This window comes from Barbus barbus (assembly GCF_936440315.1).
Source record: "Barbus barbus genome assembly, chromosome: 37".
In the NCBI taxonomy this organism is placed as follows: domain Eukaryota; kingdom Metazoa; phylum Chordata; class Actinopteri; order Cypriniformes; family Cyprinidae; genus Barbus; species Barbus barbus.
Genome location: NC_136715.1, coordinates 3134553 through 3145235, shown reverse-complemented (window position 1 = coordinate 3145235; position 10683 = coordinate 3134553).

Here is a 10683-nt window from a genome sequence, read left to right as displayed (position 1 = left end):
TGGATCTATAGTACGTAAAATGCAGGAAGCAAAGTAGAGAATGTCCTTGGTCTCAGGTGGAGATAGTTGAGCTGATCATGGTCATGTCTTTATTATATTTATATAATGGTGCATACTGGGTGCATACCCTTTTGAATTATATATCTTTTTATGGTTATGCCTTAAGAATCAATATTTATGAACGGAGACGTCTTAAGTTGTGCATTTAACTTGTATTTATCGTACATCTTTCAGTCAATATATGTAATTGAAATAAATCTATACTTTTATTTATAAGTCATTCAGTATTTATTTTTCTTTTTTTTCTCCAAGTAATGAAGTTATTAAATAACAGTTTATTTTTAGGTTCGTTTTTTTTTTTTTTTTGGTTACTTTGTCTCTTTTTGTTTCTCAGAATGTATCAAATGCATGGGGACAATTGGAATAATTCAATAATGAAACATTTCTTCACTTCATGGACTTCAACAAGTGCTTCATATATATATATATAAATGACATGCTAACTTCGAAATGTACATTTTATTTATTTATTTATTGCTCAATTACAGTGTGGTTATGACTTCTTGGACAGCAGTAATAATAGTAGTATGTTAAATCTTTAGAAAAATCCTAATGATTTAGAACAATGCCTATCGCTATTTAGAACAAGTATCGCTATTCTCATGAAAATCAATGTTTCTGATTCTTCTAATCCACAAACAGAAAGCATATGATAAATGCACCTACTAATGATGTTTTCTCTGAGCCGTTGATGTTTTGTTATGCCTCGTTCATTACAATCAGTTTCATGAACAAATAAGCTTTCCTCTAATGTGTTTTAATAAGTGGTCTAATGTGTAAATAGTCACAATTTATCCTCCCCTGTTGTGCTCTGGGTAAAACTGGTTGGGGTTTGATACAAGCTCATTATCTGGAATTTTCAGACATTGAGTAAGCTTGTTGTTTTCCCCACTCCACCCACTAAGTCCTTGTTGTAGCACAGCTTGGTTTTATTCAGTCTTGTGTTGTCATTCGGCCTAAGGGATGCTCCAGACTGACAGTTTGGACAGATAGCTTTCTGCATGTACCTCTTGAATCCCCTCTATAGAACAGCTCATGGGTTGAATTATGTGGCCCACTGCTCCGTAGATGGGCAGCACTGGATGCTTACGAACTGACAGTCCGGTCTATCCAGTGCCCCTGTGGACTAGTTGAGTCTACTGCTGTAAAACCAACTCTGGGATAAACAGCTCCGTTTACAAAAACACTTTTTGACAGCACAGCAGATCCGCTTGGTTAAAATGACCTGGCGACATTCCCAAAAGTGAAGGAGTTTGGTAAATGTATGTGGGTGTTTCTTCAGCTATGAGCACTTCTGTGGACATAAAAAAAAAAAAAATCTCTTAAAACACAGTTTTCACACGTTCTGATGTCTAAAAGTAGATGTGCATCACAGGAAAACTGTCATATTTTTCTAACCCATTTCTTATTAACACAGTCTCATTTATATCAAATCTCAAATGATGTATTTTTCTTAATTACGTTTTTGTCTTATTTTATATTTCAGTTATGTTTTGACATTTTTGCCTCCTTGGTAACAAAGTACACTAATGTTTAAACAACATTAAAATGGTCAAAGCTGAAGTGTTGCTGTTTGTTTAGATTATTATCATATATATATATATATATATTTGTAATAATTTTACTAACAATTTTCATTGTTCATGGTGTATAGCAATAAAATATATAGATATATAGATACAAATACAAGACAGTTTGTAATGTAAATGTGACCCTGGAGCACAAAACCAGTCTTAAGCCGCTGAGGTATATTTGTAGCAATAGCCAAAAATACACTGTATGGGTCAAAATTATCCATTTTTGTTTATGCCAAAAATCATTAGGATATTAAGTAAAGATCATGTTCCACGAAGATATTTTGTAAATGTTTTACCGTGAATATATCAAAATTTCATTTTTGATTAGTGGCATGCATTGCTATGAAATTCATTTGGACAATTTTAAAGGTGATTTTCTCAATATTTAGATTTTTTTGTACCCTCAGATTCCAAATTTTCAAATAGTTGTGTCTTGGCCAAATGTTGTCTGATCCTAACAAGCCATACATCTATGGAAGGCTTATTTATTCAGCTTGATGTATAAATATCAATTTTGAAAAAATTTACACTTAAGACTGGTTTTGTGGTCCAGGGTCACAATTAATAATAAAAAAGTTTGTTTTATTAAAAATCAACCCCTTTGTCATAAAAGTGCTTGTAGCTAAAGAACCACCAATGCATCAATTTATAGTATGTCCATAACCGATGGGAAATTCAGACCAGTAGTTTCAAAGCAGTAGAGCACATTATTCATAAGACTAAGAATCTACAGATTAAAGATAATGCATCAAAAATATCCCTCCTTGTTCTGTCAGAAATAAAAAGATGATCTTTAATGACCCTCATTATCATTTTAATCTTATTGCATTTTCTTGTTCTGTTCCAAGTCTTCGCCGTGCCACAGTTTACAGTTATAGCTTTTCTCCTAAGCTCTTTCCTTTTGTCTGGCCAGACAATTCAAAGCACTTTGATGTAGATACTGCAGAACACTTTTCATTAACAGACACTGAATAGTTAAAAAACACGCTTGTCAGAAATGTGTTGTTCACTCATATTCATCACATTTGCATGGATATGGTGGATTAGCCAAATGGATTTTGTCCACTAATGAAAAGCGCACATTTCACACATTACTTGTGAATCTTAACATTTACACTTCAAGTTCTCGGTGTAGGTCACTCGTCAGCTTGTTCTCATTTTACAGGCATAATTGTGCATATGAAAGGTTAGCTGACATTCAGTTGAACATGTTGGATTGTGGAGTGAGATCAAGACTGTTTCATTAATCATGAGTATACATAATATAATTATATCATTCTATAATATATTTTAATAATTCATACAAGTTAGGTCATGACACAAACATTTATGGTCACACTTAATTTTATTTTAAGGTCCAATTCTTGCTATTAAAGAACCATTAACTGTGACTTTTGCCTCAATAAACTCCTAATTTGCTGCTTATTAATAGCTAGTAAGGTAGCTGTTAAGTTTAGTTATTGAGTAGGATTAGGGATGTAGAATATTGTCATGCAGATGTGCTTTATAACTACTAATTAAAAAACAATATTTTAATAACAGACATACTAATAAACAACTAGATAAAAGTGAGAAATGGTCCCTAAACCAAAATGTTACCACATTTATAAATGGTATTTAGACAATCGTATACATTGAAATTATATATTCGCCTCATATGGGTGGTGAAATTTTCCTTTTTTATTTCCAATACATCTTGAGGCAACCAAGTGTTGTTAATTAATGGCCTTTTTTCGACAAGGACATGTCTGTTCACTGTGTAACTTGTTAGAAACCTGTTGGAACCCCTTCAATAGCAGTTCTTCCACACCTCACAAACCTTTATGTTCAATTTTAATGTTACCTCAAATCGTGCCATTTAATTTGTACCATTTGGGGCCTTAAGAATGGCTCCTTTCCTTATAGGCTTTGCTTTATGAATGCAAGGCTAGTCATGCAATTCAAAGCCATAGACGCTGGAAAAACGATTAATTTCTCCTGTGTGTATTTCTCAGAGGATGGTAATATATTATAGTCCACCTTTGAATGTATTAGTGGATTTATGATTGGAGGCGTAAGCACTCAATACACCGCTGTATCTTTCCTGTGTGCATACTCATTAATTTCCATAATTCATGTATATTGGAATGAAAATATTTGCGTAAAAGTGTACAGTATGTCCATCTTTGTGTTTGTTTTATGAAGGACATGCACAGAGAAGGGCCACAGGTTCATAAAACATATCTGATTAAAAGGATGTCTTGTCCTCGGGCTCATTTATCAATTTGTTTTTTCTAAACTAGAGCAAAAACTAGGATGGAAGCAGGCAGCGGTGCATGGCACAGGTGTTTTTCACTAGTTTTTACAGTAGGATGGCTTTTCAAGGGTACTTTTTGTCTTTTCTATGATAAGCTGGCACTTTGAAAATTTTATACAATATTTTGCTGACAGCTAAAGCGGTTTTAGGTATTTGGGATGTATGAGGAGGATGGGCCGATGTGGTTTTTGGGTAGAGGATGAAGAATTTGTCTTTGTGGGCTCTCTGACATAAAGTGAATGCTGAGATCAGGTCAGGCACATACAGGAGGAATGATCTGAAGTGTTGAGATGTGTGAGGTGCACGTCTACAGAACATGCTCTTTCTTGTGACGGTTAAGTCATACCGCCCACATTTTAGCTTCATTGCAGTATCATGGGTTTATATTTACATTCATATGAGGTTTTTCAAAACAAAGGGGTTAAACGATTGTGTATGACCACAAACCTGGATGCATGCAGATCTTCCTTGATTTCCTTTGCTGATCTCTCTCATTTTTTAATGAATTTAAAGGCAATATAAAATTAAGCAAAATCACAATGAATTTAATATTGTGTCTTTTAAAGATGTTTTAAGATGATTTACATTTCAGTAGCAACAACAAAAGCCCTGCATTTTCAGCCCAGGCCTGATGGGTCCCTGACTTATTTACACCCTTAGGGCCAGGCTTCAGGCCAATTTTCACGTCATAGCTCAGACGCGGGCCGGGCTTAGGGCATGTTTTAGGCTTCTCCTTATTGTTATATTTTAGGCATCCATCAATTATGGTGATAAAAAAAAAATTGCTGTGTTGTTTCCACTGTTATTAAGACTGTTTCCACTGTTATTTTTTTTATATAAAAAATATAGCTAAGTCATCGCTCTGGCACCTCCATGCAAAGCGTGTTTTAGCTTCCGCTCTCTGCACAAACAATTGGATATGCATCTAACAGCGCACATTTATATAGGTTAAATGTTTAAACTAACATTGTGATATGCTTGAACTAGTTTATATCTATAGATTTTATTTTAGGCAAGTTGTGATGATTGAGATGAGAAGGCTAAATTTATCAAAAATAGGCTATGATCAACTCATCGTCTGCCGCTGGCCGTTTGGTCATTACTTTAAAAAACAAAAACTTACATTTAATGAACAAAAAATGCTCGAGTTTTTCTAAATTAACTTAATAATAAAAAAAAGTAAAAAATATAATCACTTTGTTATTACACTACATACAAAACTGAACTATTTTAATAGTTAAAACAGTGGTATAAAAAAAATTAAAAAAATGGACTCTGGTCAAACTCTTGCCGAGAATTCTGATAATCTGTCGGACAAGGTGTGTTCGGCTTCAGGTGTGTTTGATTAGGGTTGTAGCTAAACTCTGAGACGCGGGCCTGATTAGGGTTGTAGCTAAACTCTGAGACGCTCAGGCCCTAGACCTGCGGGTCTAGGGCCTGAGCGTCTCAGAGTTTAGCTACAACCCTAATCAAACACACCTGAAGCAGCTAATCAAGCTCCTCAAGATTGCTTGGAAATCCACAGGCATGTGTGCTGAAGCAGGATGGAAATAAACTTTTCAGGACAGTGGTTCCCCAGGAGCAGGGTAGAAGACCTCTGGTAAATAATATGGGGGTGGAAGAAAAACTTAATTATTAAAATTCACGTGTTTCAGTCAGGACCATTGCCAGAGGTATACAAATTAAAGCAACTAGCCAATGCAGTCTGCATTTACAGTGAAAAAAGGGTCAGAGCTGAGAGCTGAATTCAAACATGGAACTGTGATAGGATGCCAACTTTGCAATAAGTCAGTTTGTGAAATTTCCATTATAGGTAATTCATGGTTCAAGACCGCGTAAAGTCACAGAGCAGGTCATAGAGTGCTGAGACTCATGGTGCATAAAAGTCGCCAATGCTCTGTTGAGTTCATGGCTAAAGAGTTCCAAACTTTCACTAGCATTAATATCAGCACAAAAACAGCATGGCAGAAGTTTTATGGAGTGGGTCTCAGTGGCACCGAGTCACATCACCAAGTACAACACAAATTGTCGAAATGGAGTGTGTAAAGAACACCACCACTGGACTCTGGAGCAGTAGAAACCTGTTCTGTGAGGTGACGAATCACTCTTCTCTGTTTGGCACCCTGGGTTTGGTGGATGTCAGTTGAATTTCCAAGTTTGGTGGAGGAGGGGAATAATGGTATGGGGCTGTTTTTCAGGTGTTAGGCTAGTCCCCTTAATTCTTGTGAAGGGAAATCTTAATGCATCAGCACAAGACATTTCAGACAATGCTTCCAATTTTGCAGGAACAGATTGGGGAAGAGCCCTTTTCTATTCCAGCATGACTGTGCCCCATTGCACAAAGCAAGGTCCCTAAAGACATGGTTGGATGAGTTTGGTGTGGAAGAACTTGACTGACCCGCACAGATCCCTGACCTCAACCCCATCAAAACACCTTTGGGATTAAATGAATGGAGATTGTGAGCCTTCTCGACCAATATCAGTGCCTGACCTCACAAATGCTCTACTGGATTTCCATAAAAATACTCCAAAATCTTGTGGAAAGCCTTCCAGATGAGGAGAGTTTGATTAAATGGGGGTCCAACTCCATATTAATGTCTAATGTAGTATTTTTAAAGTCCCTGTTGGTGTAATGGCCAGGTGTCCAAAAACTTTTGTCCATATAATAGCCTATCTTGGGTGAACACAGTTTTGTGAGCAACACAACGTTTTCTGGTGGAATGCAATGGAACACTTGTAGATGAACAGTACATGGGGAATTCATATAGCCGAGATAATATTTTCTCTTCTTGAAATTGCTCTTAAAGAGTGTCTCTCTATCTCTAAGTCTTCACCCAGTAACCATTAAGCAGAAAAGACATCATAAAAAAAAAAAAGTATAGGAATTCATTGGTCAAAAGTTGTTGGAGGGCTGCACCACCAATTAGTTTCCAAATGAGGTTACAGAAGCGTCTTGAATCTTAGAGGCCGCAGGATTTGATTTGGTTTATTACTGTGAACTGGATACCGAGACCATTCAGCTATGAATTGGATCCTCATTCAGTATTTGCAGAGGTTCAACGATTATGACCTATGAGATTGCAGCGCTGGTGCGGAAATCATAATCAATTCTCACGTCCCTGATGAAGAATCGCATTCCCCTTAAATCAATTATCCCATGTGTCTGAGACATATGCTACATCTCAAGTGTCGCCAAACACACACACACAGGAGTCTAAAGTCTGCTGTTAATTCATTTGTTTGATGGAGGACTCTGTGTATTCCTGTTGTCGTGGATCTGTTGGTCTTGAATTATGGTCCTCAGCTCTCATGTAAGCACTGTATTTTTCACAGGATAGGATTCTGCTGGCCGGGCATTAGTGCTTCCATTTGAAATGTGTGTAGTATCCTACAAGCCCTCCAACACGTGAAAGGTCAAAGTGACAAAGTCATCAATAGGCCATTGGGGGCTCCTCTGGGAGCCCTGTAGGCTTGAAAACAGCTGCCCCTCCATTGGTTTAATCCTTTCTGTTCTCCTTTAGATGGCCTTTATCCATCTCTGCTTGTTCACCTAATCTCATTTTGGCAACTAATGCCTTGCCCCTGAAAAGTTTGCTGACAGATCACTTGGAGATAATGACTTGCATTCACCAACAAACTGGATCTCTTGAGTTCTTGAGTAAGATGTATTAGGCCTGGTGTTTAACATTCATAAACAGGCTGGCCTTTTGTAACAGGTGCATTTGAGTGTTTCCATGCTTTGCTTTTATGAAATGCCATTTGTAACATATATATATATATATATATACAGTATGTCATTTATTTATTTATTTTTCAGGTTCATGTTTTCAGTTCAGGTAAGGTCATTTGAAATCTGTGCCTCAGTGCTTTCATTGTTTTCTCATCCGTACTCATTGCAGACTGAATCCCTGTGTGGCTTCTGAAGCCAATGATCTCCTTTGTCTTGTTGACATTAAGGCTGGTTAAATATATCTGCTGCCTTACTTTCTGAAGCTGTTTCTTTGCTGTTGTTAAATAGCTAAGGAATTATTGGCACATTATGGAATGTATCATGAATTTTGCTTTTATTTATTAATAGCGGATGGATTTTGACGTTTTGCAAGGTATGATATCCTGCTTCCTCTTTCAGATGTCTACATTTTTAAGATGGATCCTTTGATAATGTGTGTGACTGATAGGTCTACATGTCCTGCATAAAATATCCAGAGCTTAAGTATGGATAGTAGGACATGATCACACAAAGTGTCCTTCTAGAAATGTGTGAAGTGGTGTCACTTTCTGAGGCAAAATGCCTCATCAAAATGGGTAGGTTTAAGGTGGGTGGGCTAAGGTGTAAGGGATGGGTCAACAGTGTAAGGTAATACAAAAAATGTAATACAAAAAATAATTACAGATTACATGCAGGTATATTTTGAAATATAAGTAACAACATGTACACAAGTGCATTGTATCAAATGGTTAATTTAAATGTAAGTACATAGTCATTAAGGCAACCTAATATAAAGTGGGACCAAAAGTTGTATTTAGTGAATGAATGAATGAATGAATGATTGAAAATATTCATTGATTGATTGATTGATTGAGACAACTATATTAACTTACTGTTTTAAAATGTTTAAGGTATTATTGTATTATACATTTAATTGTTATTCCAAATTAATAATAAAAAAAAAAGAATGTTGCAATTTATGTCTTAATAGTACCAAATGCAAACTTCCTTTTTAATGCTATTAATAATCATTAATAGTTAAGGATTATAGTAAGTAATAATAATCATAATAGTTAAGGATTATAGTAAGTAATAATAATCATAATAGTTAATAATTATAATAATTAAATAATTTATTTTGAATAATGTGAAATGTGAATCTCATACGGCTTTATTAGATTCACATTCTTGTATCTTTATTTTTTGAGAGGTGAAAATAGTCTTAGATTACATAGAAAATTTTGGTATAAGGAAATAATATTTAACTTTTGTTTCCCATTGCTTATTTATTTTTTCTCCTGTAAGCTGTGTATTGGTTTCGTTTCATGTGGAGAATGAATGTAGGAGAAGTCATGGCCATCCTCACTCGCCTTTATAGAATTGATGTGTCTTATTTGTTTGCATACAAGCTGGTGTTAAAGATGAGATACGTCATGATACTGGTGTCACGGTAAACCTTTAGGACTGCTTTCAGGTCAAAGGTCAGCTTGTTATACATTGGTCCCATGAGCAATCATTCCATATACAGCTTTGGCTGATTGTTGATGTGATAACCCTTTCTAGTCTGTGAGCCTTCATGCTTTTGGTCTTTAAGTCAGCAAAATTGGCACTCCTTCACAGAATCCAAAATCAGAATCACCACATGCCACAGATCAGATGTAAGCGTAATCTTTGAACATGCTACAGTACATGCAAAATGTGAAATTTAAATGATCTGCTTAGAACACAACAGACGCGCAAGCCAAGCCATCTCAGTGCCGCATTAAACAGCTGATTGATTTGGTTATAAATACTCCACGAATTTCCATAGAGGCAACAGTACTGTTCATTATTTACCTAGCTACCCGCCAGGAGAATCTGCTGGAAATAAGAATAACAAATACGATGATCTTGAGGGGGCGTTCAGAGGCCGCAAGACCCGCTACTTTTGAGACGTCCTGCGCACAAATCAGAGTACATTTCAATCAAAACCATTATGTTCCATTGCTCTTATTGAGAGTCTGTGCTGTAGACTTAAACCGAGTCCTCTACTGTAGGCTTGCACTTTTTAAAAGATGACTATATCTACGTTCCTTTGATATTTTCTCCGCATGATGATTCTTACGGCTGCGAATGAGATGATGGTGTGATAACTTTAGAGCGTCCTGACAGTTTTACTGGTAAGCCAGTGCTGATCAGAAAATTGGATCTAAATAAGATTTCTATACAGACGCTCAGCGCGCTAGTGTTCAAACATAGGTGATATAGGCTATAGGATATAGAGTTTTTCAATTAAAACAAGCTTAAATGCATTGTCTCCCTCATCCAGCAGCACCTGTTAATCAGAAGTTTCCTTTTGTTGTGGAAGATTGGATGAGCCTCATCTTAATAACAGAGGTGGAAGTGCTGAGGGAAAATGGGAACCAACTGAAAAACGTTTCTTTAGAAAATAAGAGAAAAAAAAGATGTTTCCCCTTGCACATTTGGGACTTCGCTATATTGCAACAAAGATGGAGGTGTTTTGATTATAATAAAAGATAAGCATAAATCATTAAATTAATTTTGTTGTGCGTATATTCTATATTTAAAGGTGCAGAATGCGCCGCTTTAAAAATACATCAAAAGAAATTAAAAGTATTTTTGACAAGATAAAGAAGTGGCATTTCTGGGCTAATGGCATTGAGTGAACTGACTTAACGAGTTTGGAAAAGAAAAAAAACAAAAAAAAAACAGCCTGTTTTCAGTTTTGAGCAGAACTTCTGTTTGTCCAACTAGCTGTAGATGCGATTATAAGGTGCAGTCATTTTTTACTATTGTTTGGTGAGTTTTTGCGGAAAAAAAAAGAACAAAAAAACAAAAACTCCAGTAATTTCAATTGGAATCAATTGTAATTTTGCATTGAGGGTTAAAAGAGTTCGTTGCACAGACTTTGCTGTGCAAATTTTGAATCTGGTTGGTTATATGAATTTACCACATTGGACATGGACGATGGACCTTTCACTTGTATATGTTATTATTCTTGTCTTGTATTATCTTGTATTATTCTTGTATTATCTGTACAA